At 36.0% G+C, this 27,448-nt stretch overlaps 1 pseudogene; it reads right to left on the bottom strand.

The window, feature by feature from the left end:
- The window catches only part of LOC118596553, a 96,459-nt pseudogene extending 70,171 nt beyond the window's left edge, over positions 1-26,288 (bottom strand).
- Positions 26,289-27,448: the final 1,160 nt, after the last annotated feature.

Below are 27,448 nucleotides of genomic sequence, written 5' to 3'. Positions count from 1 at the left end.
ATTTAGGATGAAGGCATGATAAAGCCGGAGGACCAAGAAGCAAATGTAGAACGTTTTAGGGATTCCCCACTCTGTCTGCATTTATACTCTTTGTACATGAATTTATTCAATTAAAGCATATGTAACAACAGTTCTCAACCTATAGGTTGAAACTCCTTTGGGGATCAAAGAATCCTTTCACAGGAGTTGACTAAGACCAACAGAAAACACAGATATTTTTATTATGACTCATAGCAGTAACAGAATTACAGTTAGGAATTAGCAATCAAATAATTTTATGGTTGGAGTCACCACAACATGAAGGACTGTATTAAAGGTCACAGCACTAGGAAGGTTGAGAACCACTGATATAAAGGATAATTTCCTGGATCTTTAAATCTTCAGTCTGAAAGATGGTTGTCATGAAAAACTGTGACCAAATAATTTTTCTCTCTCATTTTCTAATTAGTCTGTCTTTTCTTTTCTTTCTAAGCAGAATCATACAGTGAACTGTTGTATGGAAAGTTTGAAATTCCCACGGTCAATTAGTCAGTATAGAAGACAATTAACTCAATTTCTTGAAGTATATATGAATTTTTGACTCACTTTCATTTTAGCAAATGCTAAAATATTGATTTATAAGATAACATTGATGCTTCATACATTTTAATGAAACATTATGAATAAAGTAATTAGGAGCATGGGAAGATACTTCAGTTATCAAGCTGCTTGCCACACATTACAAGTGTCTGAGTTTAAGCCACAACATCATCATAAAAAGCCAGGCTTGAGAGGATGTGCTTATATCCCTGCAAGTATTGAGAAAATTGAGGCAAGTGGATGCCTGGGGCATGTTGAACAGCCAGCCTACTGTAAATAGGATTAACATTTCAAGTGAGAGGGCTTTTCTCCAAAACCGAGGTTGACAACATCTGAAGAGTGACACTTTGGCTACCTTCTGCTCTTCAAATATGCACACACATGCATGCACACACATGAAAACACATATGAATATCATACATTCCTACAATTATCACACACAGACACACAAACACACACACAAAACTAGTAATAATAAGAGTAAGTATTTCTGAGTTGTAGGATTTTCAGTACTGTGTATATAAACATACGGCTATATTATTTTGGAGAACTTAACTACTTTTGAGGTTTTTTTTCACTTAAAATACAATTCATTCCAGTACATGATGCTATAAAACAAGTTGGATGATTGTTTTATTTACCAAAACTGAAAAATGAATACAAATTAACAAGGTGAAAGGGAAGAGAGAAACTGAAAAAAGGATTAAATTTAGCAAATGTAGTTTTTTTTTTAAATAAATTGATTTCTTTGAAGAGTTGTTAATGGATATTTTATATTACACACATGTATTACGGTTTCTCAACTACCTGGTACAAGATATCTGCCATCTGTATGTCATTCACTGAAATAAGATACATATGTGTTTTAAATATAGGTTTTATTTTTCTCTCCTTTTTATGTTTTTGGAAATATAGAACCTATTTTATAAAGTGTTGTGTTTACCAGAAATCCAGCATGAGCCCTGTAGGGTTGAATAGCAATTATAGAAACAGATAGTTTTCTACTCAGTCATACAGGAAGGAGGCTTAGAGGCAGTTATTACACTAGGATATCCCTAAGATTACACACACAGGCTGTCCTAGGATTTTCACCAGATCAGTGATTTCCTTATTTATTTATTTATTTATTTATTTTCTGGTTATCTAATTTCTGCTGAATCATGAAAAAAAGACTGATAGAGTTAAATATGGAAATGGTAGTGAAAAGCCAACTGTATACTTTAGTTTATAGAAAATAGTTCGTGAAAGCAAGTTCCACTTTCTAAAGTATGCCAAAAGATCTATGGAGACTTTCTGAAGCTATAATTTAGACTGATTATTTCTGTTTACATTGGAGCTTCCTGTAAACACATAACCAATTATATAAAATAGCAATATAATATACCAATGATTGGCAAGATGTGTAATTTGTGTGACTCATTCCTCTTCAACTATCTCTTTTCTCAGAGGGGTACTCATATGCCCATGAGTTAGTCTGAAGGGAATCCCATTGTGCTTTACAGAATCTACACATGTTCAAACTTGGAACTGACAATCCTTTCCACAAAGAAAGAAAAAGGGGGTGGGCAGAGGAGAGAAGGAGAGGAAAAGGCATGCCTTTTAGCACTTAACATGTTTTTTGTGGTGTGTGCATTCTCAATTGTAAGTCAATTGCTTAAACAGTTGAGAACTACTGACTGGTTTCTATCATAGTCATTCCTGAAACTGTAATTCATGATGCCACCTCTCACACCACCTGCAGCTCTTCATGGCTGATCTAATAATGAGCACACATGGGACTTAGCTTGACTTTATGCACAGAGTACAAGACATCATGCTAGAGAAAGCCCAATTGTGCTAATACTACATCCCGTGAAGGTACTAGGACACTTACTCTGAGAATACCTATGCTTTACAAGAACAAAGATAACTTCTACCCAGGCTTCTGCCAATGTAATGAAAGTAGAAGGGAAATGGAGATGTTAGCCACTCAAAGGTGGGAGATGTCTTTCCCATCTGTGCATTCTCTTTCATTGGACACAATGAAACTATTTTATGGTACTCTATTGAGAGAAACCAAAGACACTTAAGTCTCCGTGCAGGTATTTGACCAAGACTGAGGTATATTAAATATTAAATATCATCAAGAATGTTTTTATTATAAGAAAATGGCAGGGCCAGACCATTTGAACCTTTGACAGGCAGCTGACAGATCCTGATCTTAAATAGGAAACAGTCACCAAAGCAGCCCATTCTCTGGATGTCAGTAATACTACAATACAGCCCTGATGCATTGGACCATAGCTACAGGGGACCTCTTTAAGCACAATTTCTGCTAAGCAGAACTTGCTTCTGGCACAACTGCCCTACATAGTTTGCACCAGTCCCAGAAGACATCACTCTGAGAGACCCCTCAAAGCACTGATTTCACTCTCTATGAAACTACTTTCTTTCAAGCCAATGTGGAACACTTTCCTTCTAGCTCCAAAGAATGCTTGTGATTTAATTAAAGAGGTTTCTATAATGGGCTACTTTGACTGTTATGTGATTAGTCCTGATGTAAGCACCATGTTTGATGGAACTGGAAATGGGTTGAAAATTATTACACTCCTGCATTTATATACCACACCATGCCATACTTTGTCATAGGCTATATAACTAGACTCCTCAACTTGCTTTTCAAGCCATCTGGGAGACATCTTTCTGAGTGCTGCTATAGTAACTATAAACACTCTGTCCTTCAAAAATCTTCTCTTGAGTACCCTTTTCCTGGGTAGGGAAGCTCAATGTACTAACTTGAAGTGGAGAAGGAGGCAGCTCCAGATGGCAGCAGGAATAACAGTAATAGTGGTGGTTATATGTCTAAATAGTCTGTATCACACTAGTGGGAGAAGTAGCAGGACTCAAATGCGTCAGAAACAAAGGAAAATGAAAGTTTAGAGAGAGAAAGAAAGTACAGCAGTGAAGGGGAGAAACTGTAGTCTCTTAGTATCTGGAAAAAATCCAAAAAGCTAATGAGTCAAAGGAACTGAGAGTCCCAATGCCCAAGATTGGAGAGCTCTGATCTAGCCATTGCTTAGATAGCAGAGTCCTGATCTTGAGTTAAGGAGGCATAGTGCCATCAATCACTTACTGCTAGAAGAACAAGTCATTGGTCCTTGAGTTTATAACACCAACAGTCAAAAATCAAGAGTAATATACCACTGCCTTGAGCACCTAAAAATGTTAAGTAGCTTTCTACAACACAGAATCCCCCAACTCTGATTGGACCAAGAGTGGCCCCCTGAGACCCAGACACAGCAAGCACAGATTGGACCAAGAGCAGTTCACTCAGACACAGGCACCTTTTGCACCTATTGGAGAAAAAGACAGGTAGACCCCAGTGCAAAAATACATACAACAACATAAAGAGCAATATGGCACCAATAGAACCCAGCAATTCTACAACAGAAAGACCTGGATATCACAACCTAGAAGAAGCAGAAGAAATCGAACTTAAAAATAATTTTATGAAGATGATAGAGGCTTTAAAGAGGAAATGAAAAATTCCCTTAAAGAAATTGAGGAAAAAGCAAGCAAGAAATTGGAAGAAATCAATACATACCTTAAAGAAAGCCAAGAAAATCAATTAGATGTGTGAAGGAAACAGTTCAAGATCTGAAAAATTAAAATATAAACAATGAAGAAGCCACAAACCAAGGGAATACTGGAAATAGAAAATCTGAGTAAATGAACAGGAACTTTGGATGCAAGCATAACCAACAGAATACAAAAAATGGAAGAGAGAATTTCTGGCATGGAGGATACAATAGAGAAAATAGATTCATCAGCCAAAGGAAACACTAAAGCCAAAAATGTCATAACACAAAATATTCAAGAAATCGGGGACACCTGGAAAAGGCCAAACCTAAGAATAATAGAAATAGAAGAAGGAGAAGAATACTAACTCAAAAGGACATAAAATATATTCAACAAAATCACAGAAGAAAACTTTTCTAACTTAAAGAAGGAAATACCTATGAAGTTACAGGAATTTTATAGAACACCAGATAGACTAGACCCCCCAAAAACATCCCCTGCCACATCATAATCAAAACACTAAACATACAGAATAAAGAAAGAATATTAAGATCAGCAAAGGAAAAAGGCCAAGTGATTTATAAAGGCAGACCTATCAGAGTAACACCTGACTCTAAAAGCCGGAAGGTCATGGACAGACATAATGCAGATGTTAAAACCATTGATACCAGCCCAGACTACTATATCCAGCAAAATTTTCCCTAATTTCAGACAATTATAGCTTGTGTCAAGTTTACATAAGAATAGCCAGTACATTGAGTCTCATTTCAAGTTATAATGTTTTCTTCACTAAAATTAATACACTTACATTTAACACACTTGTGCATGTGATGTGTTTGTCAAAATTTTCAAGTCCATATTATTTCTGTAATATATGAATTGCAATTTATTATCAGTCAGTGTGTGATAGTATAATAACCACAGAAAAGAACTTTCTGAACAGGACCCTAATAGCACTGGCATTAAGACCAAAAATTGATGAGTGGGACCTCATGAAACTATAAAGCTTCTGTAAACAAAAGACATCATACAAGTAAAACAGCAAACTATAGAATGGTACAAAAATTTTTATCAGTTATACATCTGATGGAAGATTAGTATTTACAATATAAAAAGAACCAAAAAAAACTGAACATTGAGAAAAAATTATAAAATGTGGTATAGAACTAAACAGAGAGTTATCAAAAGATAAAAGACTAGTGCCTGAGAAACATTTAAAATGTTCAATGTCTTTAGCCTACAGAAAAATGAAGATAAAATCTACTTTGAAATTTCATTTATTTCAGTCAGAACGGCCTCAACACCAGAGTGAGGATTCCTCTTCAAAGTCATTGGTAAGTCTTGAAATTTAAAGAACCTACAGACTTGCTTTTGCAATTATTTACCCACATAGGTGCAAGGTGATTTCTTATTTTTAAAGAGCCAATGGATCTCAGACATAGGGAAGAGAGGGCCCCTGAGTTGGAACTGACCTGAATGCCTTCTTCCTTAAGGCTAGCTTTCAGAAAGTACCACTCAAGCCTCTAAGTCCTACTCAGCTATGAGTCTATGAACCACAGTAACCAAAATGGTATAATAACGCTAAGGATACACTAAAGATAAACACAGCTCAGTGGTAACCAACAGCATTCTAATAAGGCTTAAGAACTGCTCAACAAGAGGGAAACCATGTCTGGTCTTAGAAACGTAGCCAACTATTCAGAGCTAGTGAAGTCATGGACCTTGGTGGAGAGGCTACAACTACGAACTTGCTAAATCCTAACCACTAGTTAAACATTTGTACTTACACTCACCCCTAATAAAGGATACCAGTCTTTGCAACTGACAGAGATCATTACATAAAACCACAATCAATCAAAATATAAAGTTGTGGAGCCCAGACCCAATAGATAAATGTAGAAAACCCTCACCCACCTAAGTCTCAAGGTAAATTGCAGAAGAAGGGGAGGAAAGATGGCAGGAGCCAGAGAATCAGGGAGTTTGATGTGAAATTGTGTCACCTCTTTGGGTCAGAAGCTACTACACCTACGAAGTCTCACAAACATGGTCCCTTACATATGAGCTGAACAAAGACAGCAATGGTGGTAATGCCAAGGTGGGTGAGGGAAACCCCATGTCTTAACACTGCACTAAGAAGTACAAGAAAACAAAGATTGACAAGAATGGGAGAAATAGTCTTTTCTAGAGAGGAAAACATCAACTGGTTTTCCTTTTCCAACACCAAATGTCATTCCTGAAAAATACATACAAGTAATATTTTGCAGACTCAGCACATTACATATATATATGTGTGTGTGTGTGTGTGTGTGTGTGTGTGTGTGTGTGTGTGTGTGTGTCTGTGCATGTGTGTTTATATGCATATAACAACAATTAATGAAAAAAGAGAGCATGAATTTGAAAGAGAGCAAGGAGGGGTATACAGGAAAGTTTGGAGAGAGTAAGAGAAAATGAGGAAATATTGTAATTATATTATAATTTCAAATATATATAATTTTCACTCCTCTTTTCCATTCCAATGCCTCCCATTACCTCTGACATACTCTCAATTTTATTACTTCTTCAATTATACTTGTTATATACATATACTCACAATCTACTAAATTCATCCAGTGTTACTCAGATGCATATGAGTTTAGGGACCAGCACTTGGAACTAAATGATCTATCAAGGGGTCCATTGAGAAGTCTGATTCTTCTTCTATCAACAATCATTAATTTCCTGTGGCAATTTTCATAGGAATGGGGCTTGTGAGGTATTCTGTATCTGTCTTGTCTTATCAATTAGTTTTGTCAATGTGAAGTGCTTATTCAGGTGACCATACTGTGAGACCTCATTGGTGTAGCTGCCCTGTCACATATAGAAGACTGTGTGTCTGCACAGACACACTGACCTTCTTTAGATCTTCCACTCTTCCACCGTCGCTTCTGCAATGTTCTTGAACTTCTAAGCATAGGGCTATGAAGAGGGAAATTGAAACATAGATGGGGCACATGGCCTGGGGAGGGGGAGAGGGATATCACAGAGGGAGAGGGATAGAGCAATAATAAAAACACTAAGGACATTTGAAAAAGCTGCAGAGAAACATTGTTGTGTGCATTTTAAAAATACATGTACTATATAAGTATATTTGTATACATATATGTGTAGTCCAAATGCAGTTATGACACTTGGTGTTATAGTGGTCCCTCTAAGCCACAGATTAACAAAAAGCCCAGTGCTTAGGAATGGGGAAACTCCTTTAGGGTTTTTTTGGTCAGGGGAGTCCAAGAAACTCCCCAAATGATACAGACTTTTGCTGCCCCCCTTGTTTGTCTCTCAAAACTCAAAGGTAACCTTTTCCTGGGGTCCACAAACATAGGATTGAAAGACTGATGCTGGACTTGAGCTAGAAGCCTCTTCCCTGAGCACTACCTCTCATAGTATTCAAAGGTGGTATGAAAATAATTCAATAGTCTTACCCAGCTATAAAGTCTTTGATTCAAACAAATAACCAGTATATATATATATATGTGTGTGTGTGTGTGTGTGTGTGTGTGTGTGTGTGTGTGTGTGTGCGTGTGTGTGTATTTACATACCAATGGGAGCAATAGTCACACTTATATCTTGGGAATAACCAACAGTTGTGTAATTGGATTTAAGATACACTTAATTGGAAGGAAGTCATGCTTCACACTGTAAACCTAGCCACCTACCTGTGGCTGAGTTCATGAACCCTAGAGGAGAACCTACTACTTGAAGCAGCATCTTTTAAACCAAGGCATTGGAAGTAGGAAGAAGTAGATTAAAGGACAAATGATCACGTTTTGTACTTATAGTTGATAACTAACTTCTAGATGGGAAAATCTCTTTGTAAATTTGGTGAGTAAAAGTTTCAGATTTCATTTATGTACTATTTGGAGGTTTACATAGGGAAATTGAGCATGAAAGAAAGGATATCCTAGGTCCTTTACTAGCATTAAGACATCAGGCTTCTGGCTGATTTCTTTGGGAACTGAGGGGAAAAAAAGAATGGATTTCTTGTAAACAAGAACAGAATTATCTGAGTTATCTCACTGACAAATGACATCTGCTGTCTTACATGTAAAACATAGATCCTCTTGAGGATTTTGAAATGAGTTTTAGCTCCTATGCTATTAGAGGTCTTTAATTCTTGTGGCAAGATATCTATATAACAAACTACTTTGGCAAACACAGATGAATCATTAGCTGAATTTTCACAACCTTTTATGTAGACTATGCTTACAATGTCAATGCAGATAACCTGTTGGAGAAGGGGTTATTATGTTTTAATGGACAGCCCATAAAGTAGGCATGCATCCCTCAGAATTTCCACTACAACTATTCAGTTCAATTCTGTATTTATTCTACAAAATATTCTTGTATAATACGTGGATTAACACGGATGGGTTTCAATAATGACAGCAAATTCAACAGTGAGCTTCACTATTTTGCAAAACTCTTGCACATTAACCTGGATAGATATTTGAGAGTTTTCACATGGACTTAAAATGTTTAATAAGACTTGCTGTTTTAAAAGTCAAGAACAAACCAGCCAGATATCAGAAGATCATACCCTCACCAGAAGAAAACACACAAAATTACACACACACACACACACACACACACACACACACACACACACACATATATATGACAGCAGCATTCATGAGGAAACGATAATCAATGCATAAATATTCTGAGCTAAATCAGTGGTTCCAGGAAGCAAAAGTAAACTTCAAATACATAGAAGAAAATTATCAGATAAAACAAAAGTATTAATTTAAAACTATAAAATCTTAAAACACCTAGTATATATGCCCAGTAGTAAACTACAGATAATAGGGGGAAACTGTAAAATACCAACAATAATAATTATTCAATTAAAAATTGATGAATATACTTAAAATATAGAAATTGGTTTCATCAATTTGGCTAGATTTGACCATGGAAGGTAAAGGACAATGTGCTGCATAGCTAATGCTGTGAGCTTAATTACACTTTACCCAGTTCCCCAGCTTCCATAACCCACTGTGATGTCGTCTATGAAATAAAAGGACACTTACACAGTAGGAGGCAATTCTAAGTGACACTGAGCTTAGGAAAAATTGCAGATTTTTACAACAGACTTCGTCATGTTTTGTTCCAGAGAGAAAGAGGATTTCTGTTTCCCAGAGCTATTGGTTATACTCTGTGAAAAAAATAAAATAACTCAAGACGAAAGAATTGTGTACCTCTGTTACTCAACACACAGTAGCACAAGAGATCAATAGAGAATAGTTCTCTAAAATATAAGAAGTTAAAGGATGCAAATACCTAACAACAACAAAAGTCTCACTGGAGGTTAGAAAAGCAATTGCAAAATTAAAGTAGTCTTGGGATGTTTTCATCTCCCTGGGAACCATGTCTCCTTTACCAGGACCATATTTTACCAGGGTGCAGACTTAGCTCTGATGGGTAAAGCATGTTTATTCTTCTAAGTCTTTAAATGTCTCTCAGCACAAACAGAACAAAAACAACCATTAAACCCCAAGTCTTTCAGTAAATTCATATATGTACATATTCAGTGCTATTTTGTTGTTTTCTGATTACATATTTTTCTTAATTATCTAAGCTACCAATATTTGAGTGAAATACACAATCAAAAGTTTAAAGTGAACTGCAAGGAGAAAATAGATTAGTGACATGCTCATAATTTAAAGATTATGGATTTCACATTTGAAGGTAGTGCTGATGCCCTAGCATTGTTTTCCACTGATCTTCTGATAATATGAGCAATGATTCTTGCTGGTGTCTAGTTCTCACAAGAATGAATTGGGTTTCTACATCAAATTCCAGCTACAGAACCAGCAGATTCTGCACTGAGATTAGTATATGAGCTGGGAAACTTACTGTAACAACAATCTCTTACCCATTCCTGGGAACATTTCTGAAGACAAGGGATTGTCTCTCTTTTATCTCAATTTGATTTTTATATTTAAAACAATTGTTTTTGTAAAATGTATTATGAAAATGGATTTCTCTCTATCACCTCTTCCTATATCTTCCCATCTCCCCAACTTTTCAACTCCACATATTTATTCTTTCTTTCTTAGGAAAACAAATAAGCAACTAAAACAGTCAAACAAATAAGAATAAAACCAAATGAACAAATGAACCAATATAAATTAAAAATAAAAAGAAACAAAGAAAGAGCAAGAGAAAAGTGCACACATGCATATAATTACAGGACTAAGTACATACACACAGACAGACAGACACAATTCCGGGCGGAAAAACACACAGAAGTACACACACAAAGACACACACACACACACACACACACAGAGTTAGAGGTATAAACACATATACAAAGCAAAACAGAAGAACACAAAACTGGAAACCATAATGTACAAGAAAAAATTCAGAAAGCTAAAAAGATGCTAAATCATACTGCCACAGTCCCTGTTGGTTCATATGCCTGTCACTTTCTTTTTTTAGCTTTTTATTGATTCTTTAAGGATTTCACATGATACATCCTTATTCCATTCATCTCCCCATCCTTTTGCATCTGCCCTTTCTCTGCCTCTGTAACCCCCTCACCAAAATAAATAAATAAAATTTAAAAGAAAAAAATTCATTGTGGAAGCCGCCACAGTGTGACACAGTGAGTCACATAGTATATCCTTTAGTGCTGCAGTTGGTGAGAGGCAGGGCCAGTTCTCTCACTCTCCAGCTCCTGAGGCCAGCTCTCCCACCTGCCACAGATGGTAAAGGGTGAGGTGCAAGACACAGAGTGTGTATGTGGGGAGAATCTCTTCCCTGACCACACTCACACTGCCACAGAACAGATGAGTAGTGGGGCTACTCTAGGGACTGGCTCACCAGTGCCCCAGCCAGTAGAATCAACTGAACTGTGCTGACCAGACAGGTAAGGCCTGTTGTGTTGAGTGAGTACTGCAGCCAGTGATGGGCAGGGCAGCTTCCTGCTCTCCCACCCTTCACAGGTGGCAAGGGGTGGGGGAGGGGGAGGGCATCTCTCTTTAGTCCATACCACTTTATGGCAGAAGAGAGGCAGGGTAAGATCTCCCACAGCCAGTTCACCCACAATCCCATCAACAGGGTTAGGTCTACTGTGCTGCCCAGTCAAGGTGCAGGGCCGGCTCTCTGGAGTGCTACAGTTGGTAAGGGGCAGGAGTAGCTCCCCCTCCAGCCACAGATGGCAAGGGGCAGTTGGGGGGAGAGCATCTGTCCCTCAGCCAAAGCACCACCTGGCACACTAGAGAGGCCTGCTCTCCCATGCTCATGCCCTCAGGGCCCACCTGACTGCTCCAGCCAACAGGGTCAGTTCTACTGTGTAGCCCAGGTGAGGTACAACACCTGCTCTCTAGAATACTCCAGCCAGTGAGGGGAAGGACCAGTTCTCCTGCCCTTTTGATCTTTGGGCCAACTTTCCTGCCTGCACCGGATGACAAGAGCTGAGGGGAGAAGGGCCAGGGGAGCCACCTCTTCCTAGCCTATGCTACCACATGACAGACAAATAGTGGGGCCAATTCTATGCTCACATTCTCCGGGTAAGTTGCAAGGCCTGCTCCCTAGAGTGCTGCTGCCAGGGAGGGGCGGGGCCAGCTCTGTGCTGCCCTATCCTCTCAGACTTTGGTGGTAGCAGGAACCATGGACATCAATCAACACAGACCATGGCTACAGCAGGGTAATGGACGCCTTGGCAGCAGCCCAGGCTTCCATGTTACCATGGCCCAGGGCGGAATGCAGGCCACCAACTTCAACCCCCTCCTCACCACCTTCACTGCTTCAGATTAGACTCTCTCCACAGTACATGAACCACTCTGCCTCTCTCTCCCATACTCCACCATATATTTGCTCATCAGAATGGTGCCCAACTGCCCTGTGCTGAGAAGTGTCAGGCAAGTCCATGTGCTCTCCTCCCGACATGGAGCAGTCAGCCCCTGTTGGGCATGTGGGCCTTCTTGTCCCCCGTGGTCCTTATTGTGTATCAATTCTTGTTGAGCCTGGAAGGTCCTGTGTCTTTGATATTATTTATCCCTTCTGGCTCTTACAATTTTTCTCCCTCCTCTTCTGCATAGTTCCCTCTTCTTGTGTGGAGGGATTTGATGAACAAATTCCATTTAAACCTGAGAATTTCAAGGTCTCTAACTCTGTGTACACTGTCTAGTTGGTCTCTGTATTAGTTCCTATTCACTGCAGGGAGAAGCTTCTCTGGTGATGGCCGAGTGAGAAATTGATATATGGGTATAACAGAAGGTAGTTAGGAGTCATTTAATTGTTACATTCCATTAGCCGGCCAATAGCACTTGGTTTTTCCCTGGGTCCATGGTCTATTTAGTCTCAGTTTCTTTTGACGAATCAGAGTTTGGCACAGGTTCCATCAAATAATGGCCCTTAAATCCAGCCAGGTAGTACCTGGATTGATTAATTCCACAATGATTATGCTGCCACTGTACCACCTTATCATGTAAACAGGTCACCATTATAGATCACTAGTTTATAATAGTCTTAGTTTTCACTTTCTCCTCTGGTAGTAGGCAGAATACTTTTCAGTATAATGAGCAGTAGTCAGCAAGAGTGAAGGCTTTAGTTAGACACCACCTTGATTTCTCTGTGTTCAATGTGAAATGTAAGCACTCTCTTCAGCAGTTTGTGGAGAGCAACCAATAACCTTGGCAGTAGACTCTGTCATTTGGGGATTCCATTTGGCCCCTTTTGACAGCAACTTTATTAGAGGAAACCCATGCCTTCATTGGAGGTTTCACTTGGAGAGGAGAAATGTCTACTCCAGCATCTATTTAGATTTCTTTCACAGACAGACCATTTCCTATTGCCTGCAAGATATAGGACTCAAAGATACTTCTCCAGCATCATATTTGCCTGTAGGCTGTCATGTCCCACCATGATGACATTGGACTGAAACTCTGAGCTTTAAGAGAACCACCACAACTAAATGTTTTCCTTTTTATGAGTTACTGTTATCCTGTTGTCTCTTTATACCAATAGAAATCCTAACTAAGACAGAAGTTGATACCAGGGACAGGGGTATGGCTATGATAGGCCAGACCATGTTTTTGTTTGAAGGACTCCTGGAACTTGGGACTGTGGATTAGAAAAGCAATTGAATGCTTTAAATGCTGCTTATAGGGCTATACTCATAAGAGCATGGAAGACAGTAATGCTTAGGGTGATTTGAACTCAAGAGATTTCAGAGGAGAAGAATATTAATTAGTATTTGGCCTAGAGATCTTTCTAGTGGTATTTTGGTTAAAAATGTGGCTGCTTTGTGCCTTTGTCCAAAGAGTCTGCCTGAGGCTAAAGTGAAGGATTTTTGGATTAATTCCATTAGCAGAGGAAATATAAAAAGAGACTAGTATAGACTGTGTCATTTGTTATGAATGGTAACTCTAATAAAGATCTACAATGAAAAGTTGCAAGCTGAGCAAGAAAAAAAAAAAAGGAAGATGTAGGACAATTTAAGGAGAAAATGAGCACCAGGAAGTGGAATGAAAAGTCCTATGTTCAAGGACATAGACAGATAAGGAAATGGAATAAAGGAAGTGGTAACCTCAGAGAAAGATCCTACCCATTAAGGTTTCCATCTTGTGAAAAGAAATTAAAGAAAGGCTTAGAGACAGTGTGTAGTGGTACATGATTTTAATTCCAGCACTTGGAAGGCAGAGGCTGGCGGATCTCTGAGTTTGAGACCAGCTTGTCTATAGAGCAAGTTCTAGGACAACTAAACTTACACAGTGAAGGTAAGCATCAAAACCGGAAAGCTGGTGAAGATGTAATTGAGGGGATCATGTTCCAGCCCCAGCAAGCAGTAGAACTTGGTAGCTTTGGCCGCATGGTACTGGCTTTAGAAATAAGGATAAAAGCACCAATACAAGAAATTCTTGCTTGATTTCAGTCAGAAGGATTGTGGTGACTGAAGAAATGTAAAGGAAATATGAACATGCTCCTGGCTCTCAAGACAGAGGATGAAGCCATGAGCCAAGGAATGTTAGGCAGCTCCTACAAGAAGGGGGAAGGGGACCGAATCTTCCCTGGAACATCTAAAAAGGAAGGAAGCCTGACATGGACTGAGTGTGAAACCTGCACCAGGATTGGACCTACAGAATCTCCATCTTGTTTTAAGTAGTTAATTTTTAACATTTTTTAATAGAAACAGTAGAAGACTGCAAAGTAAGTTGGTGACCTTGTCTATGAGCACTTTGTTAGGCATGTAGGAAATAAATCAAAGGTGTCTAAGGAAAAAAAAAAAGAATTAAGGATAAAAGAAAGGGATTATGGGATTCATCTTTGTGACTAACAAAAGCTGCTGAGGCCAGGCATGTGTCAGAGGTATCCCTGAATGGAGGCCTAGATAAGCCTTGGTATGAAGCTGCATTACATTACAGACCCCAATATATTGGTGGTGCCAGGAGCTGTAGGATATCTGCCAAGGAAAGCTGCTAATATGGAGTGGAACCAGCCCATGAAAAAGAACTTGGAGTTGGAGAGCATTTTGACATCAGAAATGGAGATTCAGAGTTTAGAGTTTTCCTAGCTGGTTTTCAGTCTTGCTTTGGTCCAGTATTTCTTCACTATGTTTTGGAATGGTAATGTATATCCTGTGCCATTACATGTAGGAAGTATGTGATTTTTCTTAAATTTTGATTTATAGTTAAGAGATTGCATGAATCTCAGAAGAGACTTCCTGCTGCCTGTAAAATGTAGGACTCTCAGCTACTTCTCCAGCACCACATCTGCCTACAGGCTGCCATGTCCCATGATGGTACTGGACTAAATCTCTGAATTATAAGCAAGCCACCCCAATTAAATGTTTTCCTTTATACAAGTTACTGTGGTCATTGTGTCTCTTCATAGCAATAGAAACCCCAACTAACACAATGAGCAACTAACATAATATCTATCATGTATAAAACTATAATTTTAACAATTATAACCTTTATCAACATAATCGTCCTCATCATCACCACGACAATTCCATCCACTAAAAGAATTTTTACATTTTCTTTCTAAGTAAATCAGCTTTATCAGTATACACTCTTTGTTCTGTTCCTTAAGATTATTTCTAATACAAGCTTCTATTTTGGAAACCATGTAAGTCAGTATTTATTATTACAGATATACTAAATTATGCTGGGAAAGAAAAATTAAGTTAGGAATGCTGCTATCTATGACATATTGCTATTAAAGAAAATAATGGAACGTGTTCATTAGATTATTCCTGCATTCAATCTCACTTTTCATTTTTGATTACTGATTGTTATCAGAAAAAAATCTAACCATATTGTTCATTTATAAAGATGATCTATGATGTCAAAATAGTCTACCAGCTGTTATTTCCATCTATAAAATTTGCACAAATTTATCAAGTGGGAATTTGAGTAATTAAGAAACAAGAATCAACATCCTCATCAGAATCAATGCTCTACAGATGTTTTCATGTATTAATTTTTACTATAATATTTTATAAGTTTTAGTATATCATTTATTTTTGTTTTAACCTTTAAAGAATTACTGTGAAGTCTTTAGTATTATTTCTTAAATAACTGTGTTATTCAAATTTAAAGACTAATTGAATTCATAATGATAGCAATTACCCACATGTCCAAATTTCCCAGGACAGATAGCCAGTATTTCCAGATAATACTCTAGTATGCTGTAATTTTTTTTTTAGGAAAAAGTACAGATATATTTTCAAAATCTGGGATTAACATCTAAATAATTCCATTAAAAACACTTTCCAAAAAAGTTTGAGTTCTATTCTTTCAGTGATGTTGATCTTCATATTTATTTCTATAGTTTAAGCATATATATGTATTTTATTTATAAGGTTTAAAATATATACATTAAGCACAATACTTTACAAAATCTCAGAATCTATTTTGTTAAACTCTGAATACTATTTTTATTCAGTATATAAAATTTGGCTCAGTATTATCATCAGAATGTGGTAAATATTTTAACCTGAAAGCTGGCCATCTGAGTCTGAATTTATAAAGAAAAATACAAAACACACACACACACACACACACACACACACACACACACACACACACACAACCAACAACAACAACAAATGTGAGACGCCTCCATGGATGAAAGAAGAGATTGTTTTAGGAGATTTTTCAAAGAAAAAAAAATCTATACCCAAAATGATTCTCCAAAACTCAAACTCAAGGCAGTATCTTCATTTATTAGGAATTTTCTGACATGTTGTTCTTCCCGGATCCTAGAAGAAATGCTTTCAGACTTTTGCACTCATATAGAAATCAGAGGTGTTTCCTCTTATCTTGTTTCCCTTGACAGTTGTTCTATAAGATATAAGCTAAGCCTTACTGCCATAAAATATATAGGTGTAGAACATATCAGGGACTGTTGGTCTGAAGTTTAGCAGAGGTAAAAGGAACTCCTGTAATCTCTAGAGAGACCTTCAGACAGGAAGATACCACACTCTGTTTCTACTGTTAAAACATAAAGTACTGTGGATGCTGATTTCCCTCTATTGATCAGCCATTTTGTAAAACTGGGTTGCAACTCAATAAGTGTGATGTGTTCAGTTTCTTATTTTTTCTGTTCTTTTCTCAAGGCATTTCATTTACATGCAACATTTTTATTTCTTACAGTCACACTGTGACCTAAGTAGCTCTAGCATGAAACAGACTGTCTTTCATAAATAATACCTTAGTTACCAAATGAAATTGGGGGAAATTTTTTATTGGACTACATTAAGGCAAACAGCACAATTGATTGAACATGGTTAAACTACCTATACCCATTTGTATTCATAGATCTTTTTTTAAATCTCTGTGTCATTTGTTAGGCTACTAATCTTATAATCTGTGGGATAAAAATTTTTGATATGTAGATCATGTATATACTGTGAAATATATGTAAAGTATGTGTTATACACATATGCCATATTTTATACATATATTATATATTATATATACATATAATATACATTGTTTACTATATATATGTATATACTCAACACCATGGAAAATTGTATTTAGTCATTCAATTTTATTTTTCATATATTTATTATTTCTAAGTGCAAGTAAAATTGTGTATCTAACCCTATTCTATCTGTTCTTCCCAAATTACCTGTAACAAATATATCAGGCACAGATAGAAACATTGTTAAGTATCAAATATTGGTAAGAGAGTTGCAACTGAGATTCAAGTATGCTGATAGTAATGTAAAATGCTAAAAGTCATTTTGGAAAAGGGTCCACAAATTTATGATACACTAAAACATGTACTAATAAAATGATCTGATCATTATTATTCTAGATATTCATTCAATAGCACACATCTGTTCAGATTTATACATGAATATCCAAAACAGCTTCACTTGCAGTAGCTTAGATCTGGAACCAATTAAATTGTCACACAACTTATATTAGTCCTTTAAAATAAAGCTTGTAAATCATTATTCACAGTCTTGGTGAGTTTTGGTTAGTATAAGAAATAAAATAGTTTAAGTATCTAACATTGAATATGCCTCTATTCCTGGAAATTCTGGAACTCAACACTGAGAGCCTGGAAGCTCTGTGGTCTGAAAAATGGCAACTTCCTTGTATACAGGCAGCCATCCAAGGGTTGTCATAACATAAAGAGAGCAGAAGGAGAAGCTGCTCTGCTCCTTAAAATGTTTAATCTTATTCACAAGATGATTACCTTGTGAAGATACAGCCAAAAATGTAACAGCCCACACCATCATATCAGTAAGAGTTTGGGGAAGACACATCCATTCTCTTCTGTAGTGTATAAAAGAGAAATGACCTAGATAGGCTTATGTATTTGAATAGTTGTTCTTCGGATAGAGACTATGTCAAGAAATAGTATGCAACCCTTAAAATTCGGAGCCTTGCTGCAGGAACTATATCACAGTGTGTGTGCTTTGAGGCCAAATAGCCTGGTCTCACTTCCTATTTTTCCACTCCCATCCAGAACCCCCCTTCCGTTGTGTGGATGAAACATGGTCACTGTGCTTTAAGATTGCTGGACTGCCCCATGCTTGTGTGCACGTCTTCCATGCATGATAGACTCTGTCCCTCTGAAACTGTAGAACAAGATGAAATCTCTCTTGTAAGTTGCTTTTTGTCATGGTATTTTAGCACAGCTACAGCAAGGTAGCTAATACATTTCTATCACCATTTCTAACTCAGTTCATGCTCGGGCACTACCCATTTCCAACTATACTATCCATGTCTTCAGATGTGTTCAGTCTTGCCCTTAGTCTTATTTTTCCTACCCCAAGATTCTTCCTTCATAAGAAGCATCTACCATTTTTTCTCTGATCATATTTATGTAATCCCTTTTGCAATATATTTTTCAAATTGGCTAAATAATTTGAGTTTATATTAATAAATACAATAATTAATAGGAAAATACAAACATTTGACATTTCTTTTGAGTGGAACTTTATAAAGAAATCTTTATAAAATTTGTAATTACCAGTCAGTGGAATCATATAAATCCATGCTAAAACTTGTGAGGGATGGTGAAGATCAATATAGAAATTATGTATTTCATAAATAAATGAGGACAAAGACATAGATGTTGAATCAAGAAGAATATTTCAAATTTAATTTAAATAGACATGTTTTAGAAAAATGTGACTTTTGCACTGTGATCAAACAGTCCTACTGGTGCAGTTCCATTACTAGACAGATTTGCCTGTCTGACCACTGGCACCCAGTATGACTAGACGGCAGGGTTGCTGTGAAGGAGCAGAGACCAACACTGTGATAGCTGCAAGACAGGAAAGCAAATGCCAGTGAACCTTTCCTTTGGCAGAGAGATATGAAAGAGAAAGGTTATAGAACCTAGCATGCATGACTCTTCCTGGGTTATCTGTCAAATTAGTCCTTCTCCCAGGGGACCACTTATGAGGATGGAGAGATTATCAGTAAGTATTGCTCCCATATGTCACTTCAGTGAGAATTAAAAAAGATATTTCTTCTCCTATATGGAAATATAAAATATGAAGTAATAAATTTCCTGCCTTAACAGAGAAGTAGTTGACATCCAGTACCAAATTAGGGCAGCATTCCTATGGGAAATAAACCAGCAGAGAGAAAAGGTTAGCAGAAACATTTAGCAATAACACAGGTTCCTTGTGACAGAGATAGAATTCAGACTGCAGAATACATTTTATTTTATTTTATTTTATTAATTTTAGCAGAAATCTGCAACAGCTATATTTCCTACAATAGAACTAATATCTAAAATGTATAAAAAATAGATATACATAAAACATATAAAGAAAATAGTAGCTTAAATAAGTGGTTGTTATTCATCAGTTCTTGATGATGTCACTACCATGTGCTCCTGATACAACATGGCATCTTTATGCCATGTTTCCTAATCACTAAAATGATCCCATTTTTTGAATGAACGAGTCAACTTGGCTGGAGGTACTCCTTACAGGGGTTGATGTAGGCCCTATTGACAGTCCATTAAATTATCAGTAGGTCAAAATTGAAGGAATAAAAATTAGAAATTTTTAAATAAAAAAATATAACAGCTACTTAGAAAAGGATTTCATATTTTGTTTAACCCAGAAGTTTTAATCCTAGATGATAAACTCTCAAACTTATATAAAAGATATATGTATAGTTCTTTTATTATGGTATTGTTTTTAGTGCCAAAGGAGTTGGGAAAAAAAAAACTTTAAATTTGTTTCAATAAATCATTAAACTCTGATATAATTGTATAATAATAGTCTATACAATAATTTTAAAACATGAATAGTATGTATAAATGTCAAAACAGATACTTGTCAAACAGTGTGGAATAAAACTAAAAAGTATGAAGGAATCTTTACACAATGAAAGTAATTATGTAAGTGTTATAAACATACAGTGTACTACTATATATATTTAGTGCATGAAAGTAGTAAATTAAATATATAAATGTACAGATAGAAAATAAACAATTTTAAACTCAAGCAAGAAAGAAAATTAGGATACATACTATGTAGTTAATTATTTATGTATTTTACTAAAATATTATAAGGTAAAAGTTACATGAAAACAAAAGGTTAGGTGTTAGGAACATAAAATCCAGGACATATTAAAAAATAATACATCCTTATATAATTCCAAGAAATATTATTTCCCTGAAGGACAGTGTATCTTGCAAAAATCTAAAGAACGAAATTTCAAAAACGGTATGCTATTTTATATTTGTATTTTTGGAAGTATAATAGTTTCAAAGTATGATGATTCTGAATATCACATAGCTTTCTGTTTATGGATTATCACACTGCCAGTGCCACAAACACAGTGACTATAAATTTTCAGGTTCTCCTGCTCCAGATTCCCCTAAACTCACATATACAGAAGACTGAAATAATTTCTATGCTTTCACTTGAAGCATGTGGTTTTTAAATTTTTATATTTTATATTCCTCTTAAGCAATTTACATGACTCAATTGCATTTTAGTTAATAAAAATATATCCACCATACTAGTGTCCTGCCTCATATGCTATCCTAGTTATTTTCATATTTCTATGAAATTGTGCATGTGCACATACATATGTTTATTTAAATTTAAATATGTTAAAGTTATATAAGATCATTTCTATGAAGTTAGTTAGAAATAAGTCATGTTTTACTCTTGTGTATAGCAAATAAGGGCGATTTAGAAAAATGGAATCTACACACAATATTATATAATTTAAAAGTTCATATTGAGATAATATCTCATGCATATTAGCTAAGGACACTGAAATTGCCTGATACATATTTCAAAACTGTTTGTTGTGTTTCAGGTATAGCTTTTAGCATTTTATAAATGTTATATCATTTAACCTAATACAATACTAGGGGGCAGGTTCTAAGGTTTTCCTTTTTTTTCTTTAGAAGGCACTCTGTGAGATAGGAAAAGAGAAATGTAAACACCCAGCCAATCTCTTTGATCTGCAGTGATGTCCTGCGGAGAAACATGCTAGGACAATGGCGACACAGGATTTTTAATTATGTTCAATGAACCAACGCCTGATGGGACTCATGAAAGAAGGCAGTGTCAAGAATTTTCTATCACAATGGTGACTTCAACTATGGTTCTCCAACAATCAAGGACATCTTATTGAGTTAAATCATATTTAAAATCAAAAAGGAAATAAACAACAACAAAATAAAACAACAACAAAAGAGAGGAGAGGGAGGAGAAAGCTCTAAACCAGGGGTAGAAGGCGTTATATTTATTTCTCCACAAATTCATGAAAGACCCACCTTCATTACTGGCCATATATAATTTGTGCTTTATTAATTGTGTTTCATGAATTACTGAAGCTGTGAAAATTTAATTCTATGGTGGCCCTTGTGATTTATATCTAAACATTTCTTCTAACAGGTATGCCTCTTTGGAAAATGAAAAAAAAAGTTACAACTAGAGACCAATTGTAGTGGGCCATTGAATAACTTGTTTCAACCTGTTAACTTTAATAAATACAATGCCCGCAATAGTCCACATGTATTTAAACATGCCCACACACATTGACAAGAAGGCCAGCAAAGTTATCAAATCTCGTCAGCTAAATTTCAGTTTGAAAACAAATCATAGAGTTTAATAATCTAAATATCACATACTGGATGACACAGTCAGGGCTCATCTTATGTGTTGAATAGACCTCTTGTGAGTGGTAAGATGATGGACAACATTTTAACGCTCCTAGACCATATTCCAATATCTACAAAAGGAACCTGCCTCTTAGTATTGTCATTAGGTTAAACAAGATAATATTTTTAAAATGCTAAAAACTGTACCTGAAAAATGGAAAGAAAAATATATTCAATATAATGATGAAATAGCTTTGTTTAATGTACAGAGACACAAAATAAAAGCAATCTATGACATCTATGAAAATATTTTCATTAATTCTTTGATAATTTTATGCATGTACATAATACATTCTGCTCACTCTCATTCCCTACCCTCTTATCCTCAATCCATCCATCACCCTTGCACCAGAAAACCCTCATCACACTTTTAATATTGATTTGCTTTGTTAGCTTTATGACATAATGGACTTAACCAGGGCTATCAAATTAAGCATGAGTTTGCCATTACCTAGAGCAGTGCTCAACCTTCCAAATGTTGTGGTGATCCTAACCATAAAATTGTCTTTATTTTATAACTTTAATTTTGCTACTATTATGAATTGTAATGTAAATATCTCCTCTGCGGATTATCTGGTATTTGACCATTGTGAAAGTGTCATTCAGTCCTCAATGGGTTATGACCCACAGGCTGAGAACCACTCGTCTAAAGGGCTGTGAATAATACATAAGTGCCTATATCATTCAAAACAATGTCATCTTCTCCCCTGATGGTCCTCATGTGACTTTAGCTTATTTATAACTGAATATTTAGGCCCTCAGTCTTATACAGATGCAAAGTAGAAAACTGTAGCTGTTGTGTCTTCATGGGTACCATGGCAATGGTATGGCTACAAACAGAGTTTCACAGTTTGATCTTCATCCTCTAGTTTTTATGCTGTTTCTGTCCTGTCTACTACCATGTTTCTGAGCTTTGGAATATTATTTAAGTACCATAGGTATATCATTTAAGGGTGAACAAAAAAATATTACTTGTTCTTGGAACATCATCCAGCCATGAGTCTGTAACAACCACCTTAAATTATTTTTTCCCCTTAGCCTAATGATCTTTCAGCCTTTGTCAGAGAAACTCCTTCTTACAGTAGATATCAGTTATGCAGAATGCAGAGACATTTAAATGGTCATAGTTCTGAGGATGAAATGAATTGAGTGTGTAGCCTTATATGAATCATACTTACTACCCCATCTAAGACTCATGGAACAGCACAGAGGAGGTGCTAGATAAGCAACGGTAAGGCTAGAGGAGGAAAAAATTGTTGTGAAATGCTGTTTTCTGTTCACATATTGGCCATTGCACTCACAAAATCCAAGAATCTTGGGTTACCAGCACAATATTGGGCATTTCAACATTCCATCATGGATCGGGGAGGAGGTGAGAGTTCTCATTTCACCTTGACAAATCTTTGACGTTTAATGGATACCAAGGATGAAGGTGTGAGTTTCTTCAGAAATGTTAACACTTGGTAATAATTGGTAATTACCAGAGTAAATAGATCCCATCAGTACATATACAAGGAACTCTAACAAAATCCACTGGGTGAAAGAGCAAAGAGAAGCCAAAAAACACAAGAAAGTAGCGAGAGGACTTTTGGGAAGCAAGGGCCCAGCATGAATTAGAGAGTAATGGATGTACGGATATATGCATTCGAAACACATTGTATGCGTATGTGATAGTATAAATGACACAATTTTTGTTTTAATTCCCAAACAGAAATTGCAGTGAGACATACCAAGTCTTTTGAAATGATTTGTGCTTACAATATATTCAAATATGAAAACAGCATAAAACCTGAATTTTCAATGGTCACTATACTTTAGCTAAACTGAGTAAATAAGAGTATGTTACAAGCCACTGACTTCTCTATATTCAGAATGCTTCTATGACAATGTTACTGGGGCAAAATGTAATTGAAAAGCGGGAGCAATGGATTGTTGAAGGGAATTGGCAGATTCATTAGAATGGAAGATACAATGTCTAGAGAGACCACAGTTCGTTATTGCCTTTCATATACAGCAATAAAAACATTAGTAGAAATTGAATACCAAACTAATTATATTTGTCAGAAAACAAATGTAAAAATTAACAAAAACAACATACACAGAGCAACAAAACAGTATAGCAGAGAGGAGGAGGAAGAAGAGATTGTCTGAGAACTTTTTCCCGTTTATTTACTTATTTATTTACTTTTTCCAAAAAGACACATTTTGTTCTTTAACAAATTTTATTTTGGGCTATTCTTAAACTATAACAGTCTAGTTTACTCTCAGCCTAGGAATTTTATTTACTTTTTTAGAAAGAGAAATGAAGTTTGGCTGAAAAATGTTTTATTATTGTATTGTATGCTTATTTTAGTCTCCAATATTAAATTGAAATAAATTTCAATGTCCAAAAAATTATGAATCCATGCTTTCATAAGCATGTCTGCCTTTGTATTCATGACAATTATTATTAATGCCACCTTCTGTAGATGGAAATTAATATCATTATCTTGCTGTCTTAAAGGCCTTTGATTACATTAACTCTCTTCTTCATGATCTGCCAAAGTCTCAGTCATACCTCTTTTTCTATATAGCACCTAGCAGTTTCAATTTTGAAGGCTTTTAAAGATTTTTTTCTTAGAATAATTTACAGTAATGTCACCTTTCAAGATCAGGAGAATTCTGCAAGTTGTTCTTGAAAATGACCAAAGATAATACTTGCTACCTTTAAGAAAATGTATTTGCTACTTTGAATGATCAACAGCTTAGATTTGATTTAGTAGCAAGTGATCAGTCCTGAAAACATCCACAAAGTAACATTGGCATTATATGAATTCAACAGGTTATATCTAGGAATATGTACAAATACATATATTCATGTAATAACAATAAAAAAGAGGTCATGGATTTGAAGAAGAGAGGGATATGTATAAGTGAGGGCTTGAACACATGAAAGAGAAGGGAGAAATACTGTAATTAAATTATAATGTCAGTAAATTAAAATAATTTAGATTTGAATTCTAAAATTGTCAAATTTTAATTTATGAAAATACTCAAAACAAACAAATTGAGTGGATAAGGCAGTTACAACTTAGGACTCTATCTTCTCTGGCTCCTATGTCTTAGAGATAGTTAATGAAATAAATATCATGGGAAAGCCAACTTAAATTGACTGTAATTATTGAGGAATACACACAAAAATGTGAGAGTTAAATAAGATTGATTTACGATGATGTAAAATAAATGTATACTTAAGTTTAAGGTAAATCAGGGTTGCAAATAACTTTGACTGAGGGTAGAGGGGGAAACAGCCCAACACTGGTACACTTGTAGTTAGTACTGACCTAGCTAATAAGGCTCTGTAAATATTTGACTTACAGACAGAATGCTAGAAATAACCTTTACCTTTTCCTTTCATGGAAACATCATAATATCGGCTATGGACTTTAACTATAAACTAATGTGTGAACTAACTGTGATTTATGTACAAATCTTAGAAGTTTAAATCCTAGATTTTGTTTATACATTTTTTTTATTCAAGAACAAATAACCTGTTGTATGGAAATATTTAATGCATTCAGGTTTTCTTAAAATCATTCTGTTACTTGAGCAAAATAAAACCATAATTAAAGGAAATGTTCCCTTTGATTAGAAAAGCAAGAATACTGTGGCAAGCTGCACTACTTTCAAATTTGAAGGATAGGTTGAGGCTGTCAGCAGGACTAGCCCTCTGGTTGACCTGTGGTGATGTAGTTGGTTATTGAAAAACACACAGTAGTGGATGCATGGTCAAATCAGGGATTGAAATGAGGAAAGTCCCTGTTGTCATTTTTATTTCTCCAGTGAAGTGAAGCTTCAGCTTTTGAAAAGTGGAGCACAGATCCTGGAAATTGAAATCCTTTCCTAAAGCTCAGGCAAGCTCAGAGCAATCAATGGCAATATCAGATTGAAGCTCAGGCCTGTTAATCAATGTGACTTAACCCTGATTTGGGGAAAAAATATTTGGAGGACAAGAATATCAACCATGTGCACTCCTGTGTGTTTCTGCTGAGAATAACAATTATTTCTTATCACTGATGATACAGAGGCTTCTAGAAGGAAAGACTTGCTGGAATAATTGCTGTCAGTGCAGGGGAGAGGGTGGGAGCTCAGAGCTCAGTGTGAGCCAATTCTGCGGCATCTAACATGCTGTTTAAAACCAGTAGGCCACACTACAGTTGTCATATAATCTTGACCCCTAATGCTGCATTGGCAGCTTACTTGTGGAATTTAAGTAGGCAATTTAACCAGTCACCTGCTGAAGTTATGAATTATAAGAATTCTAAAGTCTTTCACCTTTTATCAACTTTTTCTGAACGAAAGACCAAATCCTTAAGGGAATAGAATATAGTCCCTAAGAAACTTACGTTAAATGAAGTGGTTTGCACTTCAGGCATAGATGTGTCAAAACCTTGATTTCCATGACTGTACACATGGGGAAGGGAGCATGTGTCACTCTCGGCGCTCATTCCACCATTTAACATGGTTAATTTCAGTCATTTAAGGAAGTTGACTGAATTCATGCTATAGGTTTTATAAAATGCTATACACTCAAAATGTTAACGGTCTTAATCTGCCTTAGAAATGGAAGATATTTTCACAAAACCTGTTACTCTTTTGATAGAGGAGCATAGGTTTCTACCCCAAATTATTTTGTTTAGTAATCAAATATGAAAGGAATGAAAAACACCAACATATTCTACCAAGTCCTCTTTTTGAGTCCTTTCACTGAATTTTCATTATGATAATGAGAATAATGACTGGCAAATAAAATTGGTATTATTTATTATTAGTGAGGCAAATAGATACTGACCAGGTACCATATATAAACAGACAGAAAATTCTGTTATCTTTATGCCTGGATTTTAAAGTAAGAACATAAGTTTGCTGAAAACTTAGCTGCTTGATAGAACATAGTTTCATGCTGAGTGCTAAATAAACAACAGGTTTTACTACCATCATTACTACTATTATATTATCAAAATAATTGTCTTTAATTAAAACACTTCATGACTTTTTGAAGAATTCAGTTTTTCTCTTGTTCTGACAAATCCTCTAGCACTTTAATAATGAACGTAAATTTCCATTAAGTGGATTTGTGAAGAAAAATCCTTTCACTCTATGAACTTCTAGGAAATATTTACAAAAAAACTACATGCTATTGTATATGGAGTATTGTAGTGGGTAGCCATCCCAGCCTTGGCCTGGAAGTTCCAACCCCCACTGAGGCTTCAGTAATGGTCATGCCCACAAGGCAGGGCTGAGGGAGGAAGCTGAAGATCCAGGATTGAGAGGAGAGGTCTCTCTTGGTTCTAGGACCCTGGACACTGGAAGTAGACCAGAGTTCTCCAGAGAACACCTCCAGACTGCACCATACCTTGCCAGACCCTACAATCTATCCCTTCATTTGTAAGTTACCCCACAAAATAAACCTCCCTTTTAATTACGTGGAGTTGCCTTAATAATTTCACCAATAGAGTATGAATCAAAGATAAATGTGGAAATTACAGATAATTGCCCGTCCAGGGAAGAGAGGATGTAACTGATAGTTTGACAGCTTAAAAACTTTTATAGCATACATGTAATCATTCTTTCTGTATAAAACAAATGTTTCTGTATATGTGCATTAGTTAAGTGTAAAATG

This window comes from Onychomys torridus, chromosome 15, assembly GCF_903995425.1.
Source record: "Onychomys torridus chromosome 15, mOncTor1.1, whole genome shotgun sequence".
In the NCBI taxonomy this organism is placed as follows: Eukaryota; Metazoa; Chordata; class Mammalia; order Rodentia; family Cricetidae; genus Onychomys; species Onychomys torridus.
This window is presented reverse-complemented; position numbering and strand designations above follow the sequence as displayed.